Here is a 13,101-nt window from a genome sequence, read left to right as displayed (position 1 = left end):
GGTGCCCCTCTGCCCTCTGTACCACTCGTTTTTTGTGCCCTTCTGCCCTCTGTCCCACTCGTTCTTGGTGCCATTCTGCCCTCTGTCCCACTTGTTTTTGGTGCCCTTTTTCCCTCTGTCCCTCTCGTTTTTTTGCCTTTCTGCCCTCTGTCCCACTCGTTTTTGGTGCCCTTCTGCCCTCTCCCATTCGTTTTTGGTGCCCTTGTGCCCTCTGTCCCACTCGTTTGTTTGCCTTTCTGCCCTCTGTCCCACTCGTTTTTGGTGCCCTTCTGCCCTCTGTCTCACTCGTTTTTGGTGCCCTTCTGGCCTCTGTCCCACTCATTTTGTCCCTTTCTGTCCTGTGTTCCACTCATTTTCCCCTTGTTTTTGGTGCCCTTCTGCCCTCTGCCCCACTCGTTTTTGGTGCCCTTCTGCCCTCTATCCCATTTGTTTTTGGTGCCCTTGTGCCCTCTGTCCCATTCGTTTTTGGTGCCCTTCTGCCCTCTGTCCCACTGGTTTTGTCCCTTTCTGTCCTGTGTTCCACTCGTTTTTCCTTTGTTTCTGGTGCCCTTCTGCCCTCTTTCCTACTCATTTTTGGTGCCCTTCTGCCCTCTGTCCCACTCATTTTTGGTGCCCTTCTGCCCTCTGTCCCACTTGTTTTTTGTGCCCTTCTGCCCTCTGTTGCACTCGTTTTTTGTGCCTTTCTGCACTCTGTCCCACTCGTTTTTGGTACCATTCTGCCCTCTGTCCCATTTGTTTTTGGTGCCCTTGTGCCCTCTGTCCCACTCGTTTTTTTGCCTTTCTGCCCTCTGTCCCACTCGTTTTTGGTGCCCTTCTGCCCTCTGTCCCACTCGTTTTGTCCCTTTCTGTCCTGTTTTCCACTAATTTTTCCCGTGTTTATGGTGCCCTTCTGCCCTCTGTCCCACTCGTTTTTGGTGCCCTTCTGCCCTCTGTTCCACTCGTTTTCTGTCCCACTCATTTTTGTGCCCTTCTGCCCTCTGTCCCACTCATTTTGGTGCCCTTCTGCCCTCTGTCCCACTCGTTTTGTCCCTTTCTGTTCTGTGTTCCACTCGTTTTTCCCTTGCTTTTGGTGCCCTTCTGCCCTCTGTCCCACTCGTTTTTGTTGCCCTTCTGCCCTCTGTCCCACTTGTTTTTGGTGCCCTTCTGCCCTCTGTCCCACTAATTTTTTGTGCCCTACTGCCCTCTGTCCCACTCGTTTTTTGTGCCCTTTTGCCCTCTGTCCCACTTGTTTTTGGTGCCCTTCTGCCCTCGTTTTGTCCCTTTCTGTCCTGTGCTTCACTCATTTTTTTCCCCTTGTTTTTGGTGCCCTTCTGCCGTCTGTCCCACTTCGTTTTTCCCTGGTTTTGTGCCACTTTTGCCTCCTGTTCCACTCGTTTCCCCAGCCACTGTGGCCTTTTGTTTAAGTATTGATGTTAATCAGAGCCCCTTCACGGGCTCCGATTAACCCGCGCGTGTCTGCGGCGCCAAATGCCACTCGTTTTTGGTGCCCTTCTGCCCTCGGTCCCACTCGTTTTTTGTGCCCGTCTGCCCTCTGTCCCCACTCGTTTTTTGTGCCTTTCTGCCCTCTGTCCCACTCGTTTTTGGGGCCCTTCTGCCTTCTGTCCCACTCTATTTTGGTGCCATTCTGCCCTGTGTCCCACTCGTTTTTTTGCCTTTCTGCCCTCTGTCCCACTCGTTATTTGTGCCTTTCTGCACTCTGTCCCACTCGTTTTTGGGCCATTCTGCCCTCTGTCCCACTCGTTATTTTGCCTTTCTGCCCTCGGTCACACTCGTTTTTGGTGCCCTTCTGCCCTCTGTCCCACTTGTTTTTGGTGCCCTTCTGCCCTCTGTCCCACTCATTTTTGGTGCCCCTCTGCCCTCTTTCCCACTCATTTTTTGTGCCCTTCTGCCCTCTGTCCCACTCGTTTTTGGTGCCATTCTGCCCTCTGTCCCACTCGTTTTTGGTGCCCTTTTGCCCCCTGTCCCACTCGTTTTTTGCCTTTCTGCCCTCTGTCCCACTATTTTTTGGTGCCCTTCTCCCCTCTCCCATTCGTTTTTGGTGCCCTTGTGCCCTCTGTCCCACTCATTTTTTTGCCTTTCTGCCCTTTGTCCCACTCATTTTTTGTGCCCTTCTGCCCTCTGTCCACTCGTTTTTTGTGCCCGTCTGCCCTCTGTCCCCACTCGTTTTCTGTGCCTTTCTGCCCTCTGTCCCACCCATTTTTGGGGCCCTTCTGCCTTCTGTCCCACTCTATTTTGGTGCCATTCTGCCCTCTGTCCCACTCGTTTTTTTGCCTTTCTGCCCTCTGTCCCACTAGTTATTTGTGCCTTTCTGCACTCTGTCCCACTCGTTTTTGGTGCCATTCTGCCCTCTGTCCCACTCGTTATTTTGCCTTTCTGCCCTCGGTCCCACTCGTTTTTGGTGCCCTTTTGCCCTCTGTCCCACTTGTTTTTGGTCCCCTTCTGCCCTCTGTCCCACTCATTTTTGGTGCCCCTCTGCCCTCTTTCCCACTCGTTTTTTGTGCCCTTCTGCCCTCTGTCCCACTCGTTTTTGGTGCCATTCTGCCCTCTGTCCCACTCATTTTTGGTGCCCTTTTGCCCTCTGTCCCACTCATTTTTGGTGCCCCTCTGCCCTCTTTCCCACTCATTTTTTGTGCCCTTCTGCCCTCTGTCCCACTCGTTTTTGGTGCCATTCTGCCCTCTGTCCCACTCGTTTTTGGTGCCCTTCTCCCCTCTCCCATTCGTTTTTGGTGCCCTTGTGCCCTCTGTCCCACTCGTTTGTTTGCCTTTCTGCCCTTTGTCCCACTCATTTTTTGTGCCCTTCTGCCCTCTGTCCCACTCGTTTTTGGTGCCCCTCTGCCCTCTGTCTCACTCGTTTATTGTGCCCTTCTGCCCTCTGTCCCACTCGTTTTTGGTGCCCTTCTGCCCTCGTTTTGTCCCTTTCTGTCCTGTGCTTCACTCGTTTTTTTCCCCTTGTTTTTGGTACCCTTCTGCCGTTTGTTCCACTTCGTTTTTCCCTGTTTTTATGCCCCTTTTGCCTCCTGTTCTGCTTGTTTCCCCAGCCACTGTGGCCTTTTGTTTAAGTATTGATGTTAATCAGAGCCCCTTCACGGGCTCCGATTAACAGCAATACTTAAACAAAAGGCCAGAGTCTGCCCCGCGCTTTCCTAACAAAAGCGTAGGCAGTTTCCAAACACACGCTGTGTTTGGAAACTGTCTACGCTTTTGTTAGGAAAGCGCGGGGAAGACCCTGGCCTTTTGTTTAAGTATTGCTGTTAATCGGAAGGGGCTCTGATTAACATCAATACTTAAACAAAAGGCCAGAGTCTGCCCCGCACTCTCTCATAGCTGCAAGCGCCACAAGCCCTCCCCCCGCCTCCTTACATGCACGCCTCATGACCGCTCCGCTTCATTCGCGCCGCTCGCTTCTTTCAAAGCGGCCAGCGGCGCGACGTCCTGACCGCGTGCGTGCTCCACGCGAGGTGGTGCGCGCTGAGGTCAGGAGCGGGCCCAAGAGGGAACAGTGGTCCTGATATAACTCTCCCAAAGATGATATTCAGAAACATGAAGTCCCAAAGAAATACTGGCTGTACATTGAAATAAAGAGATGGTCTAACCTACCTTAACAACATTCCTCCATTACAAAAAATGACATGGACAACAGCAGATCACTGTAAGAAATTGGGTTGTTGGTTGACTGGGATGTAAGCCCTGTTAAAGCAGCAACCAAAATCCTTGTCTCCTTGCCAGGGTGAGGCACAGCTCAGCCGTCTCATGGCTTGGCACAGAGCAGGTAGGCTTAATGTAGAGGAAATGTGTAAAGTATGTGTGCAACACTTCAAATAGTAATAAAGTGAAAAACACCACACAAAAAGGACCCACACCAAGTAACAAACATAGAGTTATTTTTAATAAATAAAACAAGCCCGAAATGACAAAATTCCAATTAGTAGAACCAGAGATATGTAATGTTAAAGAATTCATTGAAAATGGTGCCAAATAGCACAAAGTGCCAACTGCGGATATCTGGTTGCACTGGACAGGGACAAAGTCATAAATTCAGGCTGACGGCAATGTAGCATGGGCCAGGTACAAGGACCCAGTTAGGCCCACTGAGCAAAGTACTTTAAATCCTAGTTTGTGGAGCCTTTCACACATCTGCGTTGAAGATGCATCACACAGCCGAATCGATGCTTCGGTTCTGAGCTGCGGTGAGGCTTAGATGCGAGGTCTTACATCGTTGTCGAGGATCCTGTAAACGAAGGCTTGTGGTGTGAAGTCCAGGATCAAGGATCTGCTGTGCAGTCGGGTGATACATCAGTTCTGAGGAGCTGCGAGGCTGTGATGTGGAGTCCGGCATCGTCATTGAGGGTCCTGTCAATGAGTGATGCGAGGTCGTATGCCACGGATGCGTCAGGCAGCAGTGGTTCTGTTGCTGTGAGATACTGTGATACAATACAGGTCTTTGCAACTGTACTGATCCATGCATCAGCAGCGATGCATCGATTCAGCTCAGGTTTGTGCTGCGCAGCAGAGAAAGGCTTTGGTTCCGCTAGATCCACAGAGGCTGGCAGAGCAACTTAGGCCCACTTCAAATGGTCAAGGATTAGGGTGGCACCACATGGAAGGGTGGACTCACAGATGGCAGAGTCCAGGTGCTGGGTTCAAGGTTGTTGGAGCCTTCTGTCCCTGTAGCTCAAATCATGTGACCAGCCAACTCGCCAATGGAGTATATATGGTGTTCTGGTTTCATAGATGCAGGTCCGGTCCTTCTCATCTAGGCAAGAGGGCAGCAGGTCAGCAGGGCAGTAGTCCTTCAGAGCAGCAGTCCAGCTGAGTGGTAGTCCTTTCAGCAGCACAGTAGTCCCTTTTCCTGGCAGAGTATCCGTAGGTCCAGAAGTGTACTGAAGAGTTGGTGTCTGAGGTCCCCGTTATGTCTTTGAGGTGGGGGGGGGAACCTTCTAGAGGCATGACTTTGAAGTGCACAGGTACCCTTCCTTCCCTGGCTCCAGACTAGCTAGAGGGGGTATGCAGCACTTTGTGTGGAGGCAGGACATAGCCTAATCAAGTATATGTAGGGCTGTGACCAGCACCACTCTCCCACCCTGCCAGTAATGACCCATCCAGGCACACTTAAGCTCCCTATTGTGTGTGTAGCTGTCTAGGGAGAATGTACAAAGCCCAACTGTCAACTACACCCAGTCATGTGGCCCAGAGACAGGCTGCAGGAACCAAACGACTAAGGCTGGAAAATGCCAACTTTCTAAACGTGGCATTTTCAAAATTTTAATTTAAATTTGACTTCATCATACATTGGGATTTTTCTTTACAATTCGTTGGGATTTTTCTTTACAATTCCAAAGACACCACACATGAACTGGGTATCTGATTCCATTTGGAAAGTGCAGCTTATTAAATGTAATTAGGTAACTCCAATGCTATCTTATGGGAGAAGTATGCCTTGCAGTAGTGAAAAACGAATTTAACAGTGTTTCACTACCAGGACATGTATGACTTAAAGGTACATGTTCAACTTTTTTAAAACACTGTACCCTACCCTCTGGGCTGTCCAAGGCCTACACTAGGGGTGCCTTATATAGATATATTAAAAAGGAAGGTTAGGGCCTGGCAAAAGTTAATTTTGCTATGTTGAAATTACAGTTTCAAACTGCATACACAGGCTGCAATGGCAGGCCTGAGACATTTTTAAAATGCTACTTAAGTGGGTGTCACAATCTGTGCTGCAGGCCTACTAGTAGCATTTAATTTACAGGCCCTGGGAACAGGCAGTACCATCTCACTAGGGACTTACAAGTAAAGTAAGTATGCCAATTGGGTATAAGCCAATCTTACTATGTTTTAAGGAGAGAGCAAAATCACTGGTTAGCAGTGGTAAAGTGTGCAGAGTCTAAGGCCAGCAAAAATGAAGTCAGTAAAACATGAGGTTTGAAGGCAAAAAATTAGGGGATAAACCACGCCAAGGATGCCAGGTCTAACAATCACCTCATTCAAGAGAGGTGTTTTCTGGAAGAATTTCAGGAGTTCTTTAGACCACTTAATTCCAGATTCAAGTCCTAAGTAAGCAGCCACTTCCCCTAGCGGCCTGCCATAATGCAGGAGTAGGAGGAAAACCCTATCCTCGAGGAGAGATGGAGGTGCCAGAGGTAAGGGCAATCCCCTGATGTTCACTGTTTCTGAAATGCACTACATGATAGTATTCTGATTTGAACAACTCGAGTAAATGGTTCTAATTGACAGTTGTGTCAGATTTTTTGTAAACTATACAAATTGTTTGTTATGAGAATGGGCTTGGAGGTATATTTTGTTTTTTCACATTCTTTTTACTGTTTTTCATGGTTTCACTAGGGGTCCTGGTTTGAAGCTGCCAGCATGTTCTGTATTTAGGTTGAGACTACTAGAAAGTCCAAGCGCTGTATGTTGCAAGACACATTGTTGGCTTACCAAGAACATACAGGGGCTTGGAACCCGCCCAATGCATACCATTGCTTGGCTTTCCCATCACTCTCATTTGCCTGCTACTTATTTGTGCCCCAGCTTGTCATTCTTGCGTTTGTTCCTCCCATACAGCACAGCGGATACTTTGAAAACGCATCCACAATCCTTAGCGTATGTCTTCCTCCCGGGAAACTCCCAAAATCCATGCTTACTTTTGACCATGGGGCGATGCACGTTTCTTCAGAAATCACAAGGGTCGGCCTCTCCGCGGCGCTAGTCAGTTGGCATGACGGGCAGTGGCGGATGAGGTCTTTGACCATTTGCTCCAGCTCTGGGAACCAGACTTTTTCTCTCATTCGTGCCTTCATTTTCGCCACTCCTTGATGGCCTCCCTAAGCTAGTTGGGCGGCCTGGAGCTTCAATGCCTGAGGTATGACCAGCTTTGATCCTCTTAACAGTATCCCATCTCCTGTGGTGTTGAGTTCGTTCCTTACCCGCCATATTTTTGTCAGACTTTCCCTATCTTCTGGGGCCCAGAAGTTCACTTGTTGTAGGTAGTCTGTCCACGACCCTTCCTGGATGGCCCAGAGTGTCCAGGTTTACACAGCGTCAGCAGTGGTGGCTTGTTTGATGTCATCGAGGGTCATGCCCTGGAGGCATGCAGCTACAGACACTATATGGACATATTGTCTCCATGTATCTCTTGCGGTTTTGAGTGTCTGGACAGGAAGTCCACACGGTTCTTAGCTCCGGGCCAGTACACAACTTCCATGTCATAGGATTGCAGCTGCACTGCCCATCGCTCGATCCGAGGGGGCAGATGAGGAGCTGACCCTTTGAAGAGGGGAACGAGGGGCTGATGGTCAGTGACCACTGTGAAGGGTTGTCCGGTCAGGTATAGATGGAGCGGGTACAGGCCCACTTTATGGTGAGCGCCTCCCGCTCAATCTGAGCGTACCTGGTCTCGGTGGGGGTGAGTAACTTGCTGCCGAATTATAGTGCTGCCCATCGGCCGGGTTCTTGTTATTGAGCCAGCACTGCCCCTAGCCCCACCGGGCTGGCTTCAACAAGCACTTCGGTTTTCTTGGCTTGGTCGAAGTAGGCAAGCGTGGCTTCTTCCAGGAGCACGTCTTTTATCCCTTGGAACACCTCTTCTACCTTCTGGCTCCATCGCCACTTGGTGTCTGTCGGGGTAAGAGCTCTGAGTGGTTCAGTTCGGGCTGCTAGGCCTGGGATTAACCTCCCGCAGTAGGTTGTCATCCCTAGGAAGCTCCTTACTTCGGTCGTTGGAGCGGGGAGTTTTTAATGGCGTGCAATTTCCTCGGGTCCACCTGGATGCCTTCTTGGTTAAACACATACCTGAAGAACTCAAGGGACGGTTGGAAGAACTGGCACTTCTCTCTATGAAGCGTCGCCCCATGCTCGCTCAGGTATTTCAGCGTGCTTAGGAGATGTTTGTGGTGATCAACTGCGGTTGCTGAATGAATCAGGATATCGTCGCTGACGTTTAATACTCCAGGTAATCCTGACAGCATCTCCCGTATTGTGTTCTAGAACACCTCAGCTGCCAAGGATATTCCTAAATGTAATCGTTTGTACCTCCTCAGTCCTAGGTGGCTGCTGAAAGTGGTGATGTAACTGCTTTTTTTGGACAATGGCAGCTGGTGGTATCCTGCATTCAAGTCAATTTTAGAGAACCATCTCGACCCATTGAGATCCGCAATGATGTCATTCATCATTGATGTGATGTGGCATTCCCTTTTGATGGGTTTGTTGGATTGCCTCATGTAGGTGCAGAGGCATATCGCCCCTGGCTGCTTCGGCTTTTCCGCGATGACCATCGGGGACACCCAGGGCGTCGGTCCAGAAACTTTTTTGATCACACCTTGCTCTTCCCGGTCCTCCAGTTCTTTCTCCACCAGTGGCCTCAGATGGAACGGCATTCTTCTGTGGCTTAGGGCAACTGGGGTACCTGTCTTGTCGATGTGTAATTTGATGGGGTCACACTTGATGGAACCGAGCCCTTGGAATAGTTCGGGGAATTGGTCTATAATTCTTTCACCCGATGGGTTTGGACGCGTCTGGGAAACGAGCATAGGCCCAGGTCCTCTGCTGTGTGGCTGCTTAGTAGGGTGTCCGCTTCTCTGTATCGCCGCCGTGACTTTCAGGTCATTTGCCTTGATTGGAACTGATATCTTCCCTTTCAACGGTAGAGAGGTGTCGGCTCCATATGCATATATTCTCGTCTGTGACGGGGTGACTGGTGGGCATGGCCATAAGCATCGATTTTGTTGGAGGCCCATTACATTCACTGACACTCCGGTGTCGATGACTGCTTTTATCTCTGTGCCTGTGACTTGGATCATGCAGGGGGCTACGGCCTTCGGCGCTGCTTGAGCTCTCGCGCAAAGGATATTAGGTATACTTCTTCATCGTCTTCCTCCGATGACGAGTCATTCGGCCCTTGATGCCTCCGGCAGATCCTCAGGGTCTCTTCTGGTGGTGCTGCCTATGCCACCAATAGTTGCCGTATTGTTCATGACGGTGGTCTTTGGCTTCTGGGGTCTTGGCCCCAGTTCCTTCTTCGGCACATGGTGGCAAAATGATTAGGGATTCCGCAATTGGTACAGATCTTCCCCTGCGTGGGACAGTCTTTCGCGGCTTGTGGTTCATGGCCGCAATATCTGCATCGCAGCCTAAATGCTTCGGGCTTCGCTTTTCTGGAATACTCAGTTCGAGGCTTTGTTCTGAGGGCATCCGCCCGCTCTGTTTTGAACGTTTCTGTCCGCTCTTGGGGTTTGGTGAGTGCTTGGTCCATTTCGTTTCCTCTGGCTGCAGACAGGTCATGGGACCTTGCCGTATCAGGATGTCTTCTAATGCAATCTTCGGTTGGTGTAAGATGAGGCCCCTCAGTGTCTTGTCTCTACACCCTTGGATGAGCTGTGCCCTGATTTCTTTCGGTTGATCATCTTCTGTATACGTGCTGGCGAGTTCGCGCAAACGGACGTAAAACGCGTCCAGCGACTCCCCTGCCCTCTGGCAGTTTGAATCGTTCAAAGTCCGAGTTGAGTTGGGGGTCGAAGTGGGCGTCTAGTGCGGTGACAGCTGCGCCATAATCCGTTGCCGCTCCCATGTTCTCTAGATGATTGAAGAGCTTGAAGATCTCATCCCCAGCATAATGTAGGAGTAGTGACCTTTTTACTACTTCGTCAGTCTCATGGGCCACAACGAAGTAGTTATTGAGGGGTTCGATCCAGATCTTCCACGTGGGGGGCGCCGTCGCTGGGTCCTCTAGCTCACTGAAGGGCGGCAAAACTCCTGAGGCCACATGCTGGAAAGGGAAATGATTTAGAAAAGGGGGTGGTGATGAACAGAGTGTCTGAGTTAAACAGACCACTCTTACCCAGTCCAAAGATCAGGGCTTGATCCATCACCGTTATTTATCTCACTGCCCCATCCCAGCTCAGAACCTGGCTATATGCAAATCAGTCTGTCCCTGGCCCAGTGCATCATGGGAACAGGGCAGACTAAACTACCAAGCTTTGGAAAGGGAAATGGGCCGGTGCTGGGGGTTGGTCATTGTCTCCCATTTCACTTGCAGGCAGGTGTGGTACAGCTACCAGGTCTCAGGTCTTTGCTGGCAAATGTGGCGTAGCAGCGGTGACACTGTGCATTGGAGCAAAGGTATGGGGCACACTCCAGTAAGGGACACTGGACCTGTACGCTCCTTTCCCGCTTAGTCTCTGCTGAGTGGCATTGGCGGGATGTGGCCTCTGCGCACTGCACGCCCGTCGAGGCTTGTGGTAAATTGGTGGGCGCGTGGCAGCGCAATGTCTCCCTTGAAATGCGACAATATTCAGGACAGCGGGGCTCACTCACCCGCATGATAGAGGGCAACACTCCTGAGGCCGCATGCTGGAAAGGAAAATGGGCTGATGCTGGGTGTTGGTCATTGTCCCCATTTCACTTGCAGGCAGGTGTGGTGCAGCTACCAGGTCTCGGGTCTTTGCTGGCAGATGTGGCGTAGCAGCGGTGACACTGTGCGTTGGAGCAATGGTATGGGGCACACTCCAGTAAGGGACACTGGACTTGTACGCCCCTTTCCCGCTTTGTCTCTGCTGAGTGGACTTGGAGGGATGTGGCCTCTGCGCACTTCACACGCGTCGAGGCTTCTGGTAGGTTGTTGGGCGCCTGGCAGCGCGATGTCTCCATTGAAATGCGGCAATATTCAGGGCAGAGGGGCTCACTCACCCGCGTGATAGAGGGCGCACACAAGAGTGCTTTATGCGACTCGCTGAGCTGCGTTCCTGATGAGGATCGCAGCACTCGGCGCGGCAGGTGGAGCGGGCGGCCAGCGAGAGCGAGGGTCACGGCCCTCCACGTCGCCGGTGTGGTGCTTGGCGCACCGCAGAGCAAAGGCCCGGTTTGGCCTAGGGGCGCGCAGACACAGACAGCAATGACGAGGCGACACACTTGGTGCTGGTGTCGGAAGTACCGCTCCCGAGCTAGCGCTTCCCCTTTATTTTACCGCCAGTCACGCCTGGCCTGCGGATGACGTGCGGGTGTGTTTCCGGCTGAGCTCCTGAAACACAGGAGCGCTGGCCATACATAACTGACAGAAAAAACTCTTGTTTGTACCAAATAATCGTATCTTCACGCCCACAAACTGCTAATGACTGCAATTTTAGGCTAGTTTTAATTAGCTCTTGTAAACTTGTTCTTTTATGATTTATTCCACTTAAATTTCATAGGAAATCCATTTTCCTAACACAGGCTTGCGCTGAAGAGGCAGACAAAAAAGATTACATCAGCCACGTCAAACAAACTATTGGGTCTGCAGATTCGCGATATTAGTTTTTGACATTAAAGTTTAGGTTATTAAACAAGAGGCACGTAGTCTTCCTTTAGGACGTCAAGGTCACTGTAAGGCCGCGCGAGCACTGCCGAACGGTATCCTTTTACAGAGTGCACTTCCCGTGCGTCACCTGAAGGGGGCTTCCGTAGTGCTCCCGGTTTCCATCATGAACCACCAAGCAAAACATAGAGTATGGAAGGCGAGTGGACTCGTGCAGTCGGCGGGACCTTAGGACGAGCCTGTTTTAAATTAAAATTGTCCGCTGAGGCCCGCAGAGTGATGTAAACCTAGCCAGCTCTGCAATATGCTGGCAGCTCACCCTATCTACCGCTCCAATCGACGAGAACAGAACAGGCCTTAAAATGTCTATTACATTGGGAAAAAATATCCGAGATCAATCCACGCTTCTCTCCTCTGCGACACTTGCGGGTTTTAGCGGCGGCGGTGGGGTGTGATTACACTTCGGAGATTTTATTTATTTTTTTAACAAAAACAAGACCTTAATTTTCTTTGTAAATCACTTAAAGGTCGATTTACACCCTGGAATGCGACCAAGTTCCACGAAGCCAAATTGTTTGTTTCTTTGCAGCACTCCAGACTCAAGAAAAGAGTTCGGATTTTGTAAAGTCAGCCATTTCGGCATCAAGAGGGTTAAGATCTGAATGTTTTATTACAAGTTTCGCTGCTGAGCACCGTGCAGTCATTCTCCTCCGAGTGGACCGCGCTCTCCCGACTTGGAGGATTGTCCTGGCCAGGAAATGTGTTTCGTGTAACCGCGCACAGGCCACAGGCCTGTAGAAGAAATTGTTCTGCGCTCACCCAGGGGTAGAGCGCCCTTCTCTGTTTCATATGTCAGACTTGTTTGGGACACTTGAAGAAACTAAAAGCTCAGACAGCTGTTTGGCCTCTGTGAAAATAAGTCAGTGGATGTTATACATTCTGGGAAGGTCGAGCAATTCGAGGCATTCTTGACCAGCTCTAAGTAGAGTTTACAAAGTGCCTGTGCTAAGGCTGTGGCGCAGATGGAGTACAACGTTTCCGACATGCCCACGCCATGGGGCGTATTTACAAGCCTCTTGCGCTGCCGTTGCATCACTTTTTCCCCGTGTTAATGTCTTCAATAAAATTCTTTGAAATAAAAAAAAGTGATATAGGAGCCGTGCTTGTAAATACGCCCCCATATATTTATGCAGGCACCGCATGAACTCTTGCGTAACAGCCTGGAACGCTTTTCCAATCCACCTCAGACAGACAACATTGCGCCCCATCTTCGCAAGAAACCTCAAAACCTGGCTCTTCGACATACCCCCTCCTTGATGGATTGGATCCTGCACACTCCTCTCCCCCCTAGCGCCTTGAGACCCTCACGGGTGAGTAGTCGCGCTTAACAAACCCGATTGATTGATTGATAACATGCTGAGAGGTGTCAATGAGCCATAGATTTTCCAAATTACTAGGGGTCACTGAAGTGATATCAGGCACCCTTCGACCACCGATAACATCACTGGGTTAACCCCTTCGTCCACCAATAGTACAACCTCGTATTTGCTGCTATGGGGCTAGAGCACAGTTATGAAGAGGAAGCTACAGAGAGTAAACATGACTTTTAGAGCTAAATCTCAGTCCGGGGCTTGCGAAGGCAGTGCCCGGGTTACAAGACAAAGAGCCAGAGGGAGGGCTCTCCTGGCTGGTCATTGATGTGTATGAGAGGAGCTGTTAATGGGAGGACTCATTCTTTCTGTGTGTTAGGCCATCTTAAGGGCTTATTACGAGTCCTAGAGGAATCCAAAACTGAGAACCAACAGGAGTGGACA

This window comes from Lissotriton vulgaris, chromosome 5 (genome assembly GCF_964263255.1).
Source record: "Lissotriton vulgaris chromosome 5, aLisVul1.2, whole genome shotgun sequence".
In the NCBI taxonomy this organism is placed as follows: Eukaryota; Metazoa; Chordata; class Amphibia; order Caudata; family Salamandridae; genus Lissotriton; species Lissotriton vulgaris.
This window is presented reverse-complemented; position numbering follows the sequence as displayed.